The sequence below is a fragment of the Vulpes vulpes genome, chromosome 2, assembly GCF_048418805.1.
Source record: "Vulpes vulpes isolate BD-2025 chromosome 2, VulVul3, whole genome shotgun sequence".
NCBI classification, from domain to species: Eukaryota; Metazoa; Chordata; class Mammalia; order Carnivora; family Canidae; genus Vulpes; species Vulpes vulpes.
Window position 1 is genome coordinate 162,398,576 of NC_132781.1, and position 20,372 is coordinate 162,418,947.

Genomic DNA, 20,372 nt, shown 5'->3' on the forward strand with positions numbered 1-20,372 from the left:
TCTCCTTTGCCTCCTCTGTATTCTTTGCCCCTTTTTGGTTCTCTTGTGCTCAGACCTGGAGGGGCTGAGTGTCCAGCTGGCAGAGGCCAAAGCCAATGGAAAGCCACCCACAGTCGGAGGAAAGAAAGACAGAAATAACCCACAAGGCCAGAGGGGAGTTCTCGTCTCCCCAAGACAGGACTGGAAATTCCTCTGCAAACAACTCCGGTTACTCCCGGGAAGCTCCCTGTGCACACGCAACAATTCCCGAGCACGTACTTGTACTCAACATTCACTCGCCAAGGTACCTCCTCTGCCCCCACTGTGTGCCAGGCCTGGAGGCATCACAGGGCAAAGTCAGAAGAAAACACGGGGTGTCTCTGAGATTCAAATTCTCATCCTGGAGACAGAGAAGACGTAGGAGAAAATCAAATGATAAAGGAAGGAAATGGGGGTGTCGGGGTGGGGCGGGCAGCGTCAGGGTGTCCTATTGCCCCAGGCTCGGGGGACACAGGCACGAAAGGCCCAGGAGCATCTTCCAGGTGGAAGGGCCCGAGCTGCAGGAATGAGCAGCTGAAGCAGGAGGGGAGGGTTTATGGGGAGCACCCCCCAAAGACCAGCCATATGGTCACCCACCACCTCCCCCATCATCTCCTACGCATGTCCAGGGGTCACCCCGAGGGCCCCTCCTGCTGCTGAGCATCTGTGGCCCACTCCGAGGATGTGACTCCCGGGGCCCCTTCCAGCTGCCCCTCCAGCGGCAGGTCAGGGGGAGACTGATCTTGCAGCGTGAGCACGACATAGCCCATGGCGGGCAGTGGCCTTTGCTCCTAGAGGTTGTGACGTCTCCAGAGGAGGACACACCAGCTGTCCCAATGGGCTACACAGAACAGCAGAGTCAAGTCACTCTGTCCAAGCAACTGACATCCCAGGACTGACCCCAGGGCCAGCACGAGGCACCTGGAAGGGAGGCGACGTGGATGCCTCTATGACAGCATGTCATTGAGAACATCTGCAGACAGTGTTTTCCCAACTGATTCTGCTTTGAAACCAAACCTCTGCGTAGCTCCGGCTAAGGGCCCGCTCACGGCGCCGCGGAGACTCGGAGAGCAGCGTCCCGGAGTCGGCCAAGAACCGCTGGACCCGACGTTCAGCCTCAAGCTGTGCGGCCCCCTCCCCCCCCACCGGTGAGCGCGAAGGCGGGGGCTGTGTGAGTCTACCTGGGGAGGGCGACCCTACCTCCTCGGGGGCGGAGACTCTCCAGGGAGAGGAGGGGGTACACCTGGCGCCTACAGCGTGCCCGTGTCCTCCCAAGTCCAGGCCGAGCCTGGCTGCGAGCCGGGAGCCGCTAAGCTTACCGCGTCCGTACCCAGCTGCCCCCGGGCTCTGGCCACCACAGCTGCGTCAGGAGAGGAGGCGTGTTACGGCTTTGCAGGGAACAGCTCCTGGCACCCGGCACGGCGCAACCTGGTTCTCCTGTTCCCCTCAACGCCTCCTAGCGCAGACACACCGGAGCTCTGCGGTGGAAGCCAGAGGATCAGGGCCTGGACACCTGGACTGGGGAATCCAGGCTCAGCTCTGCAGGTGGCCATCCGTCTACCATTTTACTCCCCCTAGGATTGACTGATTCATTGATTGATTGATCGATTTGAGAGAGAGAGAGAGAGAGAGAGAGAGAGAGAGAGTGCACTTGAGCTGGGGGAGAGGCAGAGGGAGAAGGAGAGAATCTCAAGCAGGCTCCCTGCAGAGCCGGATGCAGGGCTTGATCTCGTGATGCTGAGATCACGACCTGAGCTGAAATCAGGAGTCCGATGCGTAACCCACTGAGCCCCCCAGGTGTCCTGACCACCTGCCTACCTCTGAGCAAGTTTCTGCTCCTCCCTGGGGCTCTGGTCCCCCCATCCAAAGACGAGGAGGTTGGATGACATAAGGTGGTTCTAGAACTTCCATGTGCACAAGAATGACCCAAGAAGCTGCATTAAATTCATATCCATGGACATCACACCAGAGTTGGACCCAGTGGGTCCAGGGATGGGGCCCGGGCATCTGCACTAATCAGATCCAGGAGGACTGGGGACCACGCTTTTGACTCTGGACTCAATGACCCATAAGGACCGTTCTCTACATGTTGGCAGTTCCCCACCTATGAGCCCCCATCTTTTCAGATTAGAAGCGAGAAGTTTTCTTTCTCAGCCTCCTTTGCACGAGATCCAGTTGCACCCCAGCTGGACTGAAGCTTGTGTCTGGGAGAAATGGGCTCGGGGCAGGTCTCAGGCAGGAGCACGGCCACTCCTCCGGGTTGTGGAGATGGCCAGGACAGCAGCGTAGAGGCGACACTTTGTTCCCAGCATCGGGGCTACGCTTTGTCTGTGTCCAGTGGTGGCTCCACACGCATCTTCACAGAGCAATTCTGTGACGACAATGACAATCCTGCTCCCCGGCCTCCTAGAGATTCTGCCAGCGCCCTGGATCGACTTGGCCAGAGAGAAATCCCACTGTCTGCACCAACGTGCCTGGACACAGGTGACACACTGGATGCACACAGAGAAGGGAGAAACGATTCTTTGGGCAGGACCTATGACAAGTGAGCTTCCAAAGATCCTCTGAGGCCCGGGAGCTCTTCAAGAAAGAGCCGGAGGGTTGGGGAACTGACCTGTTGAACGGCAGGGCTCAGGCCAACACCACGTTCAAAGTCTCCTCCTCTTCTTGAGGCAACAAGGACCTGTTCACATCACAGCCCAGCCAAGAATATTGGGCAGAAGACATGGGAGAAAAAACCCAACTGGTTCTTCCTCTTCCTCCTCCTCCTTTTCTTCTTCTTCTTCTTCTTCTTCTTCTTCTTCTTCTTCTTCTTCTTCTTCTTCTTCTTCTTCCTCTTTTTCTTCTTCTTTTCTCCTTCTCCTTCTTCTTCTCCTCCTCCTCCTCCTTCTTCTTTTCTTCCTCTTCTTCTTCTTTTCTCCTTCTCCTTCTTCTTCTCCTCCTCCTCCTTCTTCTTCTTTTCTTCTTCTTCCTCTTCTTCTTCTTCTTCTTCTTCTTCTTCTTCTTCTTCTTCTTCTCCTCCCCCTCCTTCTTCCTCTCCCTCTCCCTCTCCTTTCCCTTCTGCTTCCCCTTCCCCTTCCCCTTCTCCATCTACTACTCAATTTGGAGGAAATGAACCAAAATAAGTGAACCGTGAAGCAAAGGCTGTGGCATGGGGTGGGCTTTTGTTCCAGCAGAGGGAATGCAAATGCACTCAGAGCTGCCCCCCCCCCCATTGTGGTCCCGACCCCTCTGACGTCACACTCGTTAGGCAAATCCAGCCACCTCAGGCTCTACCGGTAACCCGTGGGGATGACGTGTCTCCCCAGGGAGGACAAAGGACAAATCCTCAGGCAAGGATGCTCATTTCTAGGCTGCGGAAGCTCTAAAGTAATAAAAGGCCAACAATAATTAGAAAGTGTTTTTGTAATATTCTCCTCTCTGAAGAGAGCAACACAAAGGTTCTCGGAGACTGGTGCTAATGGGAAAATGGGATGTTCTGAAAGGAGCTGCTTTGAATCCGTGCTCCCCGGCCAGCTCCCTGGCAATCGCAGACACACAAATTAAGGGTCTGATTTTCCAATTTTCAGAAAATACAGGGCAAGAACTTTCTGGATGGAAATGAGGTTTAAAAAGAAAAAAAGAGAGAGAGAGAGAGAGAGAAGAGAGAAGAAAGGCGGTGAATTAAATGGAGATGTAGACAGTTACTTTTCCTTTTCTTGGCTCCATAGAGATTCCTCCCCGAGCATCATGAAATTAGGATGTTTCCCAAAAAAGTATGGGCTCTCTGCCCATTGGGGAAAACTCTACGCTCTTCTCTGAATGTTCAAAAGGCAAGATCCGAAGACGGTGGCCTATCTCCTAGCCTGACCGTGAACAAACCAAGTGGGTGCCCTGGGAGTCGGTGCAAGGCAAGTCTTTAGGATACATTTATGAGCGAGTGAGTGAGACGATGCTGTCCCCTTAGGCTGCAGCCCGGCATCCACGTCCTTTCCATTTTCCCAAAGACCCTGATCGCCACTCACTCACGTAACAACCGTCTAACTGAGCACCTACTATGTGCCCATCCCTGTCCTAGATGCTGTGGATAACCAAGTGAACCAGACAGACAGAGGACTCTGCCCTTCTGGATCTTTCATCCTAGTAGGGAAAGCAGATTATCCCCCACTCACGTGAGTAAAATTATGTTAGATCGTGGCGGGTGCTACAGAGCAAGAATAAAAGGGAGGCGAGGGACAGGAAGTAGCAGGGGAGGGTGACAGTAGGTCTAATTTAAGTAGTCCCCCCTCCTGAAGTCTTTGCTAGCCACCCCGGCCCATTTATCGATGTTCATCCAACTCCTCAGTGACCGTGTCTACCCAGGGTTTCTCAGGGTCAGCACTGGCCACACACTGGGCTGCACCATTCTTGGCTGTGGGGGTGTCCTGTGCCTTGTGGGAGGTTTGGCAGCACTCCTGGCCTCTACCCACTACGTATTAGGAGCACGTAAACCTTTCCAGCTGTGACAACTAAAAACGTCTCGGGACATTGCCAATGTCCCCCGAGGGGTAAAATCGCCACGGTTGAGAACCAACGGTCCACCCCTCCCTATCCAGAAGATGCTCGTGGACCAGCAGCATGGGCATCGCCTGGGAAAGGGCTTGATGTGCAGCAGCTCAGGTGTTATGACCAGATGAGCTTAATCAGCAACAGTATTTTTACAAGATTCTCGGGCGATTCATTGGCATATTAATTAAATATCTAGGAAGCCGAGTCTACACCACTCATTGGACCCTTAAAGCAATGAGTCTCGTATGCATCCTAATCCCCTGGAAGGCTTGCTACAAAGTAGGGATGCCTAGACCCCTCCTGGATCTATGGAATCAGAATCCCAGGGCATGGGGTCATGGCATTTGGGTTTGTGACCAACATCCGAAGTGACTGATACACACTAACACCTGAAAACCTTTGTTTCAGGCCTACTGGTTCTCAAAGGAGGGTCCCCAGACCAGCAGCATCAGCATCCAGATTTCTAGTTCTACTAGAAATGCAAATTGTCAGGCCCCATCTCAGCCCCAGTGAAGCAGAAACTCCAGGGCAGGGACCAGCAACCCATTTTAACAAGGCTTCAAGGGGAGTCTGAAGAAGCTTGAGTTTGAGAACCACTGTCCTTGCGGGGTTGGTTATAAGGACAATCGCCGCCAGGGCTGGGCAGGCACGTATGGAGCTAACAAAGAGGAAATATCTTGAGAGGCCCTGTAGTATGCTCGAGAGTCTAAGTTCTTGCTCCTGACATTTGAATAAAAAAAGAAAAAGAGAGAAAGAAAACTCTCCAGCCAAATAAAACACCCCTGTAGACCGGATCGGCTGGGGGCCACCACTCTGCCATCCTGCACGAGACGGCACATTGCGTGGCTGTTCTCCTTCTAAGAAAACCTGGATGCTTCTTCCTCCAGTTAGCAGTGATCTCCTCGGGGACCGACGTCTACCTCTTGGGAACCTGTACTAAGTTGGTGAGACCCACCAGGCGCTGGCCAGATTTTGATGAATTCTCATTGCCCCAACCTGCTTCAAAACAAATGCACAGAGGAAAGTTTCGGCTAAGAGAGGTTTGGCGGTGGAGGGCCGGGTTCTCAGGAAAGGGTTCGATGAGGGGCGGGAAGGATCGGGGGAGGACGGGGTTTCTCAGCCTTAGCTCTGTGGACCGGTGGGGCCGGGCAGGTCCTTGTCATGGACGGGAGGGCTGTTTTGTTCCTTGAAGGATGCTTAGCAGCATCCCTGACCTCTGCTCACTAGATGCCAGCAGCACCCGCAGCCAACCAAAAAGGTTTCCAGGCGCCGCCAAGCATCCTCCGGGGGCAAACTGTCCCTGTTTGAGGACCACTGAATAAGAAACGGGAGAGGATGACAACAGGAGTTGTCTCTTCTCAGGGCGGCCCCAGCCAAGGATGGAGCAAGGAGGCAGGCCGAGGGCTGGCACTGCCACCCAGGACTGTTGGGGACCCTCCTGTTGGGGTCCCCCTCTAACGGGCTGGGCTGTCTTTGCTCTGGAGCAACCTTCGGGCCGCCTGAGCTTTGTCAGGTCCCCGTGACCCCCCCTCCCCGCCCCAGGACCTAATCCCCTTCCTCGCCTTGCCCTTCACACCCGCTGCTCCCTGATGAATCCGCTGCACCTGTAGCACCCGCCCACGTCTGCTTCCAACCTGTGAGAGTAGCACGCCGGGCGCAGCAGCCCACGTCCCGAGCCCGCTCTGCCCGCAGCCGTGTGTGTGCTCACAACACCTGCAGAATCGAGAACCCTTGAGCGGTTCTAAGCAGATGAAGACGCCGACGAACCACATCCGTCCTCCTGGGGCGGGGGCCAGTGAGGGCTTCCCCACCTGGGGCAGGGGCAGGTGGCGGGCGCCTTCGGGAAGGGCTCTCAGCCTCTTTTTACAACGCCCCCCCCCCCCCTTCTCAAGCAAGAGAAGAAACTTCCTGATAACATGAGGCTAAAAGATATTTACGAACAACATAAATCATTGGAAATCCCTCTTTGTCCGAGTCTGTGATAAATGTTCTCTGTCTGAGGGGGTCTCCGGGGGTCTCCGCACGGCTTCCGGTTCTGTGTGCGGCTCTGCGAGAGGAGAGGTGCAAACCCCAACTCCTTTTAAATACATGGCAGGTCACGGCTACAAATCGATGTCAAGCGCGTGAGCTGCAGCCGGCTCCACGCCACTGGCACGCACGTGTTCTATTATTTATTTTTAAATAATGAGGGGCCTAAGATGCACGTCACAGGAGGGGAGACCCCCGTCTGAATTCCTGCCACGGACTCTCACTTCACCTGGGCCTGGGTAGGAAGCTGCTGACAGGTTTTTAGAGCAGCACCAACATCCCGCAGGAGGTGGAGGTGGGGCGGAGAGCCAGAGAGGGAGGGAGGACACACGGGAGGGACACATCTCTTCACCAGGCACGCTCTGGGACGGAAAGCACCCCAAATCTCTCCTGGGTGCAGAGAAACAGTCCCTCCGCCGGAGCCAAGGAGACCTTCAGAGGTCATTCTGAGCGTCCGAGGCCTCCAGAGCTCACCCAGCTTCCCCAGCTGAGACGTGAGGCTCAAAATCCTCCTGCCACTTCACATGGGTCCTTGTGAGGTCACGTGACTCGGAGTGAGGGCACCACGTGAGATAAGAGAGCCCATCTCCGTGTCCGAGAAGGACTCTTGGGGGCACTTTGGGTTCAGTCCAAAGTGGCCTGAGTCTAAGCCATGAGCATCTTGAGTAGCCTGAGGTCAGCCCACAGCCACCAGCTCCTGTGTCTCTCAGGACAGCGAAGCAAAATGACGCCCTGGAGGCCAAGGGCAGGGCGGCCGGGGGGCCGCTGGGTTTCCTCCAAACGCACATGGAGGTATCCAGATTCCTGGATCCTCCGTATTCCTGGATACAGAGGTATCAGGATTCCTCCAGACCAATTTAAGGACAAGAACCTGCCTTTGTTTCTCTCTCTCTCTCTCTCTCTCTCTCTCTCTCTCTCTTCAAAATGCTGAGTTTAGGAACCAGGGTTGCAAAGAGCAAAGACGTTCTACGTGATGTGCCCAGCAAAGGGGTCCATCCCGTGTCGGGGAGCTAAGCCAGAAGGCAGCCACCGCGCCCCAAGGATGTGTGAGGAGCCCCTGAAGCAGGATCTGGGCTCCCCTGACCCAGAGCGCACTTGCAGGGGCACACCTGAAAGGTTTTATTGAAGATTCTTCTACTTGCAAGAGAGGAAATTCCCGGGTTTCCTGGAGACCAGATTCCACTCCCTGCCACCGGCCCCCATTTTTCTCTCCAGCTGAAGAATTTATTTCAAGGTGCAGGAACGTCTCTGCGGGGCTGCACAATCCTAGGTGTTTAAGCAACATCAGAATCAGTGGGTTTTCCCCCCTAGTTACCTCCCTATCGCCTTACACGAGCGCAGTCACATCAGAGTTCATCCCGCAATGGAGCTTAAAGGATTTCTATTTTCAAAAGGAAGATGAAGAAGATGGATTTGAAGGTGTTAAGTGTGGGGAGTCAGGGTTTTGTCCTGGTTTGGTTCCAAGGAACAACGTGATCACTGGAGTCGTAAATCACGGCATCCAATCTGAAACTGGGATCTATTTTCATTTATTTTTCCTTTTCCCCCCCCTTTTTTTGGAGAACTCATCTACATATAACAGGGGAAGTAGGTTGCAGACGGCACTTATCTGAACCAACTTGACACCGCCGCTGTGTTTTGAAGATATTCAGTGGGAATCCTTCCACCTAGAAGGCATCGTGGTTCCCACCGGGACGTCCTTTTCCATTTTCTCTGTTTGTTCCAGAATAATTACAACCTGAAGAGAAATCTGCCTGAGGTTAAAGTCAGGTGTTTGGTTCAGATAAAATACAGCCGGCCTGCCTGGAAAAGCACAATGCATCCAGTGTTCCTGGGTCGTGGATGAACTCAGAGCCTCAGACGCGGAATCAGAGGTGCGTGCTTCAGAGGAGGGCACCATCCTCTCATGTTCTTGCTAAAATAGTCATCTCCCCGGCGTCTGCACGCTCAGGGAGCTGGGGGCAAAGGGATCATCGGCTGAACGGCTCCCCAGCCTATGCTCACCTGCAAGTCTTCTCACTGGGCCGATTCGGACCCTTTGGAAGGGCCAGGCCTTCACGGCAGGCTCCGCACACCAAACACTCCGGGGAAGCCAACTGGCTACGCCAGCTCCGGGGAAAGCAAGGGCTCGTCTGGCCTTGCCTCTCCTCATCTGTCACGTGCTGACTGTGGCTGGCAACGTAGGTAGTAGCCGTAGGGGACGGGACGGTGTCCCACTCCACCAACCCCTTCCCCCAAAGTCAAGTCTACCTGGCATCTCAGAATGTGAACCTTATTTGGAAGAAGGGTCTTCACAGCCGCAAGTCGTAGCGATGAACCTAGAGATGAACTCTTCTTGGATTCAGGGCGCGCCTTGCGTTCTGTAACCGCGTCCTGGTGAGAAGAGGAGAGGACGTGGAGAGACGCAGGGGCGGAGAAGGCCACGGGGCAAACAGATGTTTGCGGGCAACAGAGATTATGACGCCACAAACCAAGGAACTCCTGGAGGAGCTCAAGGAAGGAGCCGTCAGAGGGCGCGTGGCCCGGCTGGTGCCTCGATTTTGTCCCTCCGCTTCCACAACGATGAGAGAATGTATTTTGTTGTTTTGAGCCACCAGTTTGCGGTAATTTGTGATGGCAGCCCCAGGAAACTAATTATTAGTTTAAAGTGATCAATGAACTAATTAACCTTAATTATTAAATGCTATTCTATTAGCATAGATGCTATTCTAGTATGATATCTTAACCGTGCGCCACTCCCCAAATTCTGAATCTCCAGGTGTCTCTTTCTGCAAACCTTTTCCTTCCTACAGTCTCCAAATTGCCAAGGGAACGTGAAACCTCTGGCCCCAGTGGTGGGGAGAGAGCAGCTGCCTCTTACCCAAATGAGGTGACTGTGTCTTCACAAAACAACTGGAATACAAAGAGCAAAGACGGTACCGGTTGATGAGGGTTCGGTGCGAGACAACGGGCCAGCGTGTGCCAAACACCCTCCGAGCTTTTTTAGGCTGACTCCTGGGGAGGTAAGGGTGATTGATCATCACACAATCAATCATCCTCTGCTGCCACACAAGGGGAACCACGCAGCAGAGGTTAAGTTCCTCGGGCGAGCAGAACCGGCTTTGATTCCAGGCCTGCAGCGTCTGCATCCTAAGCCCCTCTCCTGCCGCCACCCTGCCTCTCTTCTCCTCTCCACCCCTGCCGGAACCCTAACAAGCACCCAACGGTTGACTCTTGCAACCTCGGGCTCTGCAACAGAAAATATAAACGTACAGCACTTAAATAATTGATTTTGACGGAAACAAAACCACCGCATAACTTATTCATCAATCGCTCTATCAGCACAGCCAATAAATGTCATTCTTTTGATGCCAAAGCACTCCATGGGATGAAAAGGGGAACAGTGATAACACATTTCCAACGCACGGATCATTTTTTTTTTTTTTTTAAAGGCAGCTACTGGACCTTCTTGGAGATTGCTCAAGGTAACATAGAGAGCGGTTCGCTTAATCGGCTCGGATCTCCTGCTCATTGGGATGCTGCGGGGGCCTGCTCCCGGGAGATGCCGCTGGCCTGATGGGGGACAGGGCTAGTCACGGCCTCTGGTTATAGTGCCTGTGTGGATACGACCCCTTTGTGGGGCAGGGCTGCAAACGGGGATACATGGGCAGCTCCAAATGCCTCGCTGGAATACAGAGCCCGTCACGTTCCCGGGTGGAGGGACTGTTTGTGCTCACGGTTCTGAAACACCAGGAGTCAGTATTAGTCCGAGAGGCAAAGACCATCAATTCAAGACAAACAGAAATGGATGCACACAGACTTCTGAAGAACCGAAGTGCCCGCAGTTTTGAGGGGCAGCTGCTACCTACGGTGCCGGGACCCCGTGAGTAACTGACCCCGTTCTCCTCTAACATGCGGTTGTGAAGACCACACTCGAGGAGCAGATGGAGACGTGCCCGGATGGGAGTGTGTGGCTGCCCAGGCCCCACGGCCGACCTACACCGAGGCCCCGGCCTGTGGTGTCGGCTGCCGCTGACCCGCAGCTGCGGATGCCCCAAGGGTCTCGTCTGGACCTGAGCCCAGAACATGTAACTAGTAACAGGAGCAGCAAAGTGCAAAGGAAATGGCCACTGTCCAGTCCGGGAACAGGCCTCTGCTAAAACCCCCCACTGCCGCGTGGTAACGAAGTCGGTGCCCTTGGCCTTTCCCCTGGGAGCCGTCTCTTCTCTCCTTCCTGACCCAGGGCACACAGACACCTCATAAAACCCGACACGATAGGTCTGATCACAGACCCACTTTATGGATGAAGACACCGAGGTGAAGAACAGTCCTCAGGATCACCCAGCTAGTCGTGGTGAGGCTGTGATTCTACTTCAGGCCTCTCTGACGTCAGAAGCCATGCCCTCAGGGGTCAGCAGGCTACGGCCCACTACTTGCTTTTGTAAATAAAGTTTTATTAGAACACAGCCAAACCCATTTCTTTATCTATGATCTGCGCCTGCTTTCCTGTTACAATGACGGCAGCGAACAGTTGCCATGGACACTGAACGGCCAACGAGGCCTAAGATGGTCCCTATCTAGGCCTGTACAGAAAGTTTGCTGGCCCCTGCTCTTAGCCATAACAATGTGCAATCAATGAAGGGGTGCAGGGACCAAAGCAGACAGAGCAGGGTGGCTGAGCCAGGTGGAGAAGGTCACAGGGCCCTTCTGGATGGCATCACCAGAGACCAGGCCCACCTCACAGCTCCGACCTCTAGCATTAGAATCATCTCTTCCCAGGGACTCAAGAATCACTCAGTCTCTCAGTGCCTCAGTTTCCCTATTCACAAATGTGGTGAAAAGGGACGCCTGGGAGGTTCGACCGTTGAGCATCTGCCTTCAGCTCAGGGCATGACCCCAGGGTCCCAGGATCGAGTCCCACATTGGGCTCCCTGCATGGAGCCTGCTTTCCCTCTGCCTGTGTTACTGTCTTTCTCTCTCTGTGTCTCTCATGAATAAATGGATAAAATCTTAAAAAAAAAAGACAAACAAATGTGGTGAACAGCATCATCTTCCTTCGTGGAATTGTCATGACATTTAAATGGGATTTATAAGAGAAAAGCCTCAAGACAGGGCTTGGCACTGAGTTGTGAACTCAGTGCCAAGCTTATTCCCTTCTTTCTAACCAGCGACGTTACTCTGTGTCCCTGGCAAAAGTAAGGGTAGCACGCGGGAAGCTCCTGCCACCGGCCTGCTATGCGACGCACCCATCGGGCAGAGGCACGGAGGGGGCTCTGCTTTCTGGATAAATAAGCAAAAGGCAAAAGCAGCACAGTGGAGGACCATGTGACCCACACGGCCACCACCCCGTCTGGCTGGCAATACCTTAAACAGGGCCTGCCGCTCTCTGACCGGGTACAAGTGGAGGCAGGGATCGCTTTTTTTTTTTTTTTTTTTTTTAAGATTTTATTTATTTATTCATTAGAGACACAAAGAGAGAGAGAGAGGCAGAGACACAGGCAGAGGGAGAAGCAGGCTCCATGCAGGGAGCCCGATGCGGGACGCGATCCCAGGTCCCCAGGATCACACCCTGGGCTGAAGGCGGCGCTAAACCACTGAGCCACCCGGGCTGCCCAAGGGCTCGCTCTTAAATAAAAGTTTTCCAATGGATTTGAGTCTTCCTCAGTTAAGTGCCCAAGCACCCAATCCGGTAGCTCGACCGTGGCAGTGAAAGACAGGGCTCGGCCGCTGGAGACCTGGATTTGAATCCCGACTCTGCGGCTCATCAGCTGGGCCACTCCGGGAAACTTAGGGTCCCCGCTTTTCACATTTGAGAATGGGGGGGGTGTGTGGCTATAACAGAATCTGACCTAGATACTAAATGTCTGAATGGAAAGGAGAAAAAGCGCATGAAGTGTTGAGCCCACAGCCAGGCGTAGAGGGGGCCGTGGGTAAGTGTGATTACTCACCTCATCCCCGAGCCCCCACCGTCCCCCATGGCAGGGGTCCGCTGCACAATCATGGGGAGAAGGGGGCATCTGTATTCAGCCCCCCGGCAGCCGGCGGTGGCTCGGCAGAGCTCCCGCTTCCAGGCTTTCTCTCTGCCTGGTCCCAGCCCCATTCAAGCGAGCGCTAATCGCATTATCGGGATTATCTCCCTGCGGTCGCAGAGCGGCTGCCCTGGGACTCGGGCTTAATTCCGTTTTAATAACAGATTCTTAAACACATTTGAAAACAAAATTATGATGCCCTTTCATCCCTTCAGTTGGGGGAGAAAAGCCTTCCTAATGTACAGAAATGTGTTGGGTTTTGTGTCGTCTATTGTTTTGTTGTTTGGATTTTTTTGTTGTTGTTGTTTTGTTTAAGAGCCTGTATGGTTTGGGAGATGGTTGGGGGCTCGGAGTCCAGGCTTTTTCTGTTTCGGAATGATTTCCCTGGCAACAAAGGAAACAGCTAGTCTTCCCAAATGCCAGGACCTGCCTTATTTGAAAGTTGCCTTGTTGTAGGGCCAAAAGGGATCATGGTTTCTAAAAGCAGCAAACTCGCTTTAGGACGACATGTCCAATTCAGGGACAGGCTTGGAATGCTTTGTGCATCTTGTATTTATGGAAAACATAACATTTTACTTTCCCAGGCAGGACCAAGGTGGTGGTTGGTTTTCTAGAAGTTTCCATTGATTATAAAGGACACAACATATAGCGCTACCTACGGGGGAGAGGAGCTCACTGGGCTTAAAGGTGAGCAGAGAGGCTGGGTACCTGATGATTTTCACTCCTTCCTCTTTCAATACTTTCCTCCATTATGAGCCACATCCTCCTCCCCCCCAAAAAACCCAGTAGTGTCCTAGATTTCCTCAAGGTTAAATGACATCTCTTCTCCTTGGTGATCCATAGAACTATCCCTAATTCCACCCTTAGTAACCCATTCCTTTGACTAGATTCGGCCTTTTCCTGGCAGCCTCCTTGGCACTGAGGGGGGCACTTGATGGGATGAGCACTGGGTGTTATTCTGTATGTTGGTAAATTGAACACCAATAAAAAATAAATTTATTAAAAAAATAAAAATAAATAAAACATAAATATCATCAAAGCAGGTAAAAGTAGGATCTCTTGCTAGTCCCTAAAGATTCACGTGTGAATTAGGGTAACTCCAGGATTACCTGGAGTGCCCTAAGATAGAGCAGAGTGGATGAACCTGGTGGAGAAGGTCTGCTGTCGGAGAACATGGGACGGGAGAAGAAACGTGGGGACACAGAGAAGCCGCCGGCGGACAGTGGCCTGGGCAGCTTATTCGTGGGCACACTTCCACCGCAGAGAGTCTAAACCTGGTTTAAGAGGTGGCTTAGGGGATCCCTGGGTGGCGCAGTGGTTTGGCGCTTGCCTTTGGCCCAGGGCGCGATCCCGGAGACCCGGGATCGAATCCCACATCAGGCTCCCGGCGCATGGAGCCTGCTTCTCCCTCTGCCTATGTCTCTGCCTCTCTCTCTCTCTCTCTGTGTGACTATCATAAATAAATAAAAATTAAAAAAAAAAAAGAGGTGGCTTAGGAGGCCAAAGTCTCCGAGCCAATGAGCAAAATGTCATTATAATTGTATTTTTCTCCAAGTCTACGGTTTTTATCAGATTCCCAAAGAACTCTGACCTAGAAAGATTATAAATAAGCATAAGTGCCAATGTCTCTTAAGGTCAATCAGGGCGCCAGGCCCTAGGTACCCGGGTGGCCGGCCCGCCCCCTCCCACGGGCGCTAAGTCATCGCTCGGTTCCCTTTCACAGATGGGGAGCCTGAGGCTCAGGCTTGGTCAGGCAGCGGAGAACGCGGCGTAACAACATCGGCTCCCACCTAATCAGTGCTCGCCGCGCCGGGCGGTGCTTCCAGGTAACGTCAGGCCCTGCAGGCTCTGCCGTGGAGCCGGGAGGTTGTCAAGGACCCCGCCAGGGCCACGGGGCCAGCGAGTGGCAGCGCGCCATCCAGCGCCCTCAGGAGCCTGCACGGCCCCGACCGCAGCCCCGAGCACGGCTCCTGCCCCTGCCCCTCCCAGCGCCCCCATACGAGGCTCCCACCCAATTTCACATGGGCCTCAAAACTCCTCCAGGAGCAGCGGCTCTGCCCCCCGAGCGAGGCTTGCACGGTCCTCGCCATCAGGAGCAGGAAGGGAAAGCACGTCCCGGCGCCGGGCTCTGAGGTCGTAGCGCCAGGGCTGTTCTGGAAGGTGTTTCGTCGGGGATCAGGAGAAGCCGGGTCCCTGTCTCACGAAGCCCTAGACTCAGCCTGAGGGCCGCAGTCTCCACCTAAGGGCCTCACAACCCGCACCCCCCCTCTGGTGAGAGGCACTTCCTAAACTTCAGGTTTTGGGGTCCAGCGCAGGTGACAACCGCCACCTTCTACTCTTTACCAGCCAGGGTCACTCTAACAGCCAGAGGAAATCTCTCGTGGCTCAGTTTCTTCACCTGCACACGGGTGACAGCAGCACCACTTTGCATTGTCCTGAGGACGCAGAGAGATGGTCTGAGTGGCACAGCTCAGGTGACGGCCCCGGGTATTTCCACTCTGAGGCCTTCGGAGCATGGCCTGCATGACACGTCCAGCCACCAGCATCCTCTGAGCCGGGTGGACCCACTGGCCAGATGCCCCAGCCCTGAGGGCCTCCCCAGGAGGGACGTCAGTGCTCACACCAGCAGAGCCTCAGGCAAGCTGGGATGAGCCGATCACCCTGCCCTAAGCAGGCCGCTCCCTCCCAGCCTGGGGACCCCGGAGTGCTTGCTCCCCACCCCAGGCCGTTACCAGCACGCAGGGGCCTGAAGCTGAATTATCTGGAACAGAAACCTAAGAGGCTTTTCCCTTTCTGAAAAACAGCTCTGTATCCGAGCCACCAAAATGTCACCGTTTCCCCATCAAGCTAGAGAAGCAAATTGTTCTAATCTATATCTGTCCCCGCAGCTCAGCCTGCTTGTAATGAAGCACTATCCGAGCACTCACCGGAGAAGGCATTTCAGGCGTCCAGTGATTTAAACCACCTCCGTTAAGCTCAAACAAACAAAAACCTATAAAGAGGGATTTCACTAATTCACTCTAATGACTGGGAGACCCATCTAAATACGCTACATTATCAAGGGGATGAGAAAAATAATTAAAAAAAAAAAAAACCCAAAGAGCTGGTAGGCATATAAATTCACTTCATTGAACCAGCCAAGTACTTGTGAGCAGGTTACGCTACTACTCGGGGCCGGGAGCACTTGGTTGTGGTCTGCGGTGGTCGGGGTGGCCCCAGGCACAGAAGCCAGAAAGAGCCAGACGGGCATCCCTCAACCTCCCGGGCCGCCCTGTGCTCCGCTTTCTCCGCTGCAGGGAGGACCCAGAGCTCGGGAGGTAGGGAGTGGGCCTCTTCGCCAGAGCTCAGAGGACTGGTCCTCGAAGTGTGGCCCCTGGGCCAGCAGCAGCAACAGCACCTGGAAGCCTGTAAGAAAGGCCAGTTCCTGTGCCCTCACCCCACCCAGGCAGATGCACGGGGAAACTTGGGACGGGGGCCCAGGACTCCACTTGAACAGGCCCCCCAGGGGGTTCTCAGGCTCAAGTTTGAGAAGCACCTGCCCGGATCGGTTAAGGGCTCACTCAGCTGGTTCAGCAAAACCAGCAGCACAGACCTGGGGGGTGGGGGGGGTGGCCTCCCTGGCCCTGGGGACACACGGGCGGTGCTGGTGGCCCTGGAGCAGAGGGACTAGTCTCCCAGGCCTCTCCCAGCAGGGGGGAGCAGGCCAGCATGTGTGCAGTGTGAGCTGCCGACACGCCCAGTCTCCGAGGCATTTCTGTGCACACTAACCCAGAGGTGACCTAGGCCTTGACGAGCTCCAGAAGCAACGGAGCCACAGGACGGCCTCTGTCCAGGGGAGAGGAGCCCGGGTGCCTGTCTTGGGGGTTGTGGGGGGCAGGAAGACAGAGATGGCCTTTCCTCATGTCTTCCTACGCTCTCTATCCTGGGTTGACGGATGCTCTGAGAGGCCACAGCAAAGCACTCGTGGCGCTGAGTCAGGCTGTACTCGCGGGACAAGTACGCAGTTGGCAACGTCTGGAAGCATTTTGGTCAGCACGTCCAGGGATGAGGGTGGTGCTCCTGGCATCCATGCACAGAGGCCAGGGATGTGCTAACTGCCCTACGGTGTACAGGAGAACCCCACGCGACAGAATGATCCAGCTCCAAATGCCAATTACGCCAACACTGAGGAAGACACGCATGGATGAGGTATTCACACCTGAGCCATGTTTACTGCACATCTACTGTCTCCCAGGCACCACATTGCTTATCATAAGCCTTCATTCATTTAATCCTGAGAACAGATGTCAAAACCCCATGGGATGCAGCCCACTGACGCGCTGTTTGGCCAAAGCAGGGCTTTTGGGGGGTGTGTGTGTGTGTGTGTGTGTGTGTGTGTGTGTTTAAACAAATGTTGAATTAGTTGTTGACATTTAAAACTCAGGAGACTTCATAGAAAGTCTGGGCTTCTAATCTTTCCTTAAAAATCAAAAGGATCTGGCCGCTCTGGGCCTGGAGTCTTAGATGGAGACTGTTGACGGGAGCCACTGCCTGTTTTACCTGCTCCGGACTTTGCCACAGTCCCTACCGCTCCCCAGGGAGATCGATCAGCTGCCAGTTGTCACTGCTCTTGTCACCTCACCTGGCACCTGCCGGTGTATGAACTTGTTACCTCTGCCTCAGAGCTACGTTCCAGGCCCCAACCTCTAGCCCATACTGATATGTCTCGAACACGTATCTGTGACCCTTTTATTCACTCAACATCTTTCTCCCTATCTCCAGTTTCTACTAGACCTTCCCAGAAAAGAATCTTCCTATAGAGCCCCGAATAGACTCATTGCTGAGCTACCCCTCCCCCAAGGGGGAAATGATGGGAACAGCCATGACCTCACCAGTAGCATCAGCAGTTTCTCTGTGTACCTGTCAGTCTCCCCTGCTCTACCGTGAACTCCATGTGGCCAGGTACCCTGTTACTTATCTCTAAGTTGGCAGAGTTTCTCAACTCTGGCGTTACCATGTTTGGAGCAGGTAATTCTGTTGTTGGGGGCTGTCCTGTGCATCATGAATGTTCAGCAGCACCCTTGAGTTCTACTCACTAGATGCCAGTAGCACCTCCTCACTCCTGGGTGTGACAACTAAAAATGTCTCCAGACATTGCCCCCAGGAAGACAAAATTGCCCCACTTAAAAATCACTAAGATGGTGAATGGCCTGGAACATAGATAGCACTGAAATGTTTCATGGATGGATAGATGGATGGATGGATGGATGGATGGATGGATGGATGGATGGATGAGTGGGCAGATGGGTGAGTGGGTAGATGGCTGAAGGAACAGACAAATGGATGGATGGATGGATGGATGGATGGATGGATGGATGGGTGGATGGATGGATGGATGATGGGTGGATGGATGGATAGGTGGGTGGATGGCTGAAGGGACAGACAAATGGATGGATGGACAGTTGGATGGATAGACAGTTGGATGGATGGATAGGTGGATGGGAGAGCAGATGGGGTGAGTAGGTAGAGAGGTGGATGGAAAAACAAACATATAAGAGCAAGACTAGGGAGCAGGTGGAGAAGAAAGTAGAAAAATTCAAGTCACAACCAAATGAAACATAATGAAGAGTGAAGCTAATACAATGGCTCTGAAATGGCAATTTTAAACGAGAGCGAATTGGGCTGAAATGCCACACAACTGCCCAGGGCTGCTGCTGGTTATTTAAAGTAAAGAGCCCTTGTTATAGATCATAACGGGATCAAAATGACATGGCCAGGGTAAGTCCTCGCACTCAGAAAGATGCAGCTTCCTAAATAGGATTTGTTTTCTACTATTTAGCTTACTTCACTCTGGATTTTTGGTCTTGAAGCTGGACCCTGAATTGTGGCCCGGTGACCTGGCCCTGCGCAGACGTCATTCCGGTACCAAAATATCTTATTCTGTAGGAATTCAGTTAAAGCACACGATGGCAAAGTTTGAGAAACTACAGCGTGGTGAGTGGGTTTCCTCTCGGGGGGACTATTTCCATGTCAAAAGCACCTCGTGGGATCAGCAGTGCCATCCAAACTACCCCTGTTTTAGGTAAAGACATTGAAAGGGTGAGCAGGGGGCTCTGGGTTCAGGCATGTTGGCCATCCCACCAGGATCAAGTAAGGCGCATTACCCAACCATCGAACGTCATGAGCCACATCATGATTTGTCTTTTCTCCTAATGCTGGAGTTCAAATGGTTCATTTAGACCCTACAATTATCCTCTTGGGGGGAAAAAAAGCCCCAATCAAAATTTTGGAAAATAAATCCAATCAAGTAAATGTTGTTCTTCGCAGTGATGCTTCCACAGAATAACACTCATCAAGATCGAGTTAACGGTTTTGTGCGAGCTGATTCCTGCCTCTTGGTGGAAGCGTTCTTGTTTCCAGAGGTCGGAAGGGGACAAACTCTGCTCTCCGGGATTCACACGATGCTCCCCCCTGCCCTGCCCCCACCTCTCATCCGTTTGATAGAAAAGATTAGGAGGAAAGAGGCTGATTTCTTCCTTCTCATGCACTATCACTCCGGTCCCTGTTCATTAATAGGGAAGGCAAGTACGGAAGTTAAAGGAAACCTCCCCGGTCATTACCAGCAAACCCACTGAGATGCTCCCGCGTACAGAGAGGCCCCCTCCCGCCCCCGGACACAAAGGAAGACTAGGCCTTCTGGCCACTAGAGCAAGTCTAAATATTCCTTCGAAACCATGCAGCTAGTGAGAACAGCACTCAACAATAGCTTTTTCCCCAAAGTCCATAAAGCCAAACACAGCAACTTGGAAATGAGGTGAGGAACACCAGGAAGCGCTTCTCGCTAACCGTGCTCATGCCTAATGTGGTCACTTAGAGAACAAACGATTTTATCTTGATGCCCTTGGATTTAAAACGCGTCGAGTGACTTTCTCTGAATCCGAAATTCATACAGTTTTAGGAAAACCACCTGACCTGCGTCCAGGTGGGTTTGCCCTCCAGCACGCTCTCCCGCCCTGTGTGCACACGTAGCATTTGGAGACTGAAGGTTGACCTGTCCTCTCTCTGATTCCCTGAACCGCCTGACCCCAATCTGCTGAGCCGCTGTCCCCCAGGAGAGGAGAAGGGGCCCCTGGTGTGGTTTACGTGGTCCCAAAACCCATACATGCACCAAACGCTCCTTTCGCATGGGCTGCCCAAGATACCGGCCACATCATTTTCAACTGTTTGAAGAAACTACTGATTAATAAAGCGCAGACTTATTTAAAACACCCCTGAGTTCATAATGTCTACGTTAGTTGTGATTTCTATCAGTCAGACGATGTTTAAGGGGGAGCTACGCCACGCGGGATGGGAAGCGTGTTGATGATGAAGTCGGTTGTCATATATGATAACAAGAGAGCGCTTCTGATGACTTCTGGTCCCACTGTAATTCTTTAATACACACTTGATTTAATGTTCCCTTGTAATTTGTTTTTTAAGATTTTATTTATTTATTCATGAAAGACACAGAGGAGAGAGAGAGGCAGAGACACAGGCAGAGGGAGAAGCAGGCTCCATGCAGGGAGCCCGACGTGGGACCCGATCCTGGGTCTCCAGGATCATGCCCTGGGCCAAAGGCAGGAGCTAAACTGCTGAGCCACCCAGGGATTCCCCTCCTTGTAATTTTTAATATGTATTTGGTATAAAGTTATAGGACAGTGGACATCTCCCAAAACCTGTTGGCTTCCTCTCACACACACAGAGTCATTTCTGTGACTTCTGTCACCTACTTGCCAAGTGACCCTGGAAAAGGTACAAAATCTCTCTAGGCTT

The 20,372-nt window shown here is 53.2% G+C and overlaps 1 protein-coding gene and 1 long non-coding RNA gene across 2 annotated transcripts in view; both read right to left on the bottom strand.

The window, feature by feature from the left end:
• KAZN (kazrin, periplakin interacting protein) overlaps positions 1–20,372 on the bottom strand; it is a 1,014,069-nt gene that overhangs the window by 358,754 nt on the left and 634,943 nt on the right. The gene's annotated exons all lie outside the window — the stretch shown is intronic.
• Positions 2,976–13,467, bottom strand: LOC140598010 (uncharacterized). The gene is made up of 2 exons (XR_012000175.1): positions 5,477–13,467; positions 2,976–4,958 (listed from the first exon to the last, which is right to left on the bottom strand). It is a non-coding gene; the product is annotated as an uncharacterized lncRNA (long non-coding RNA).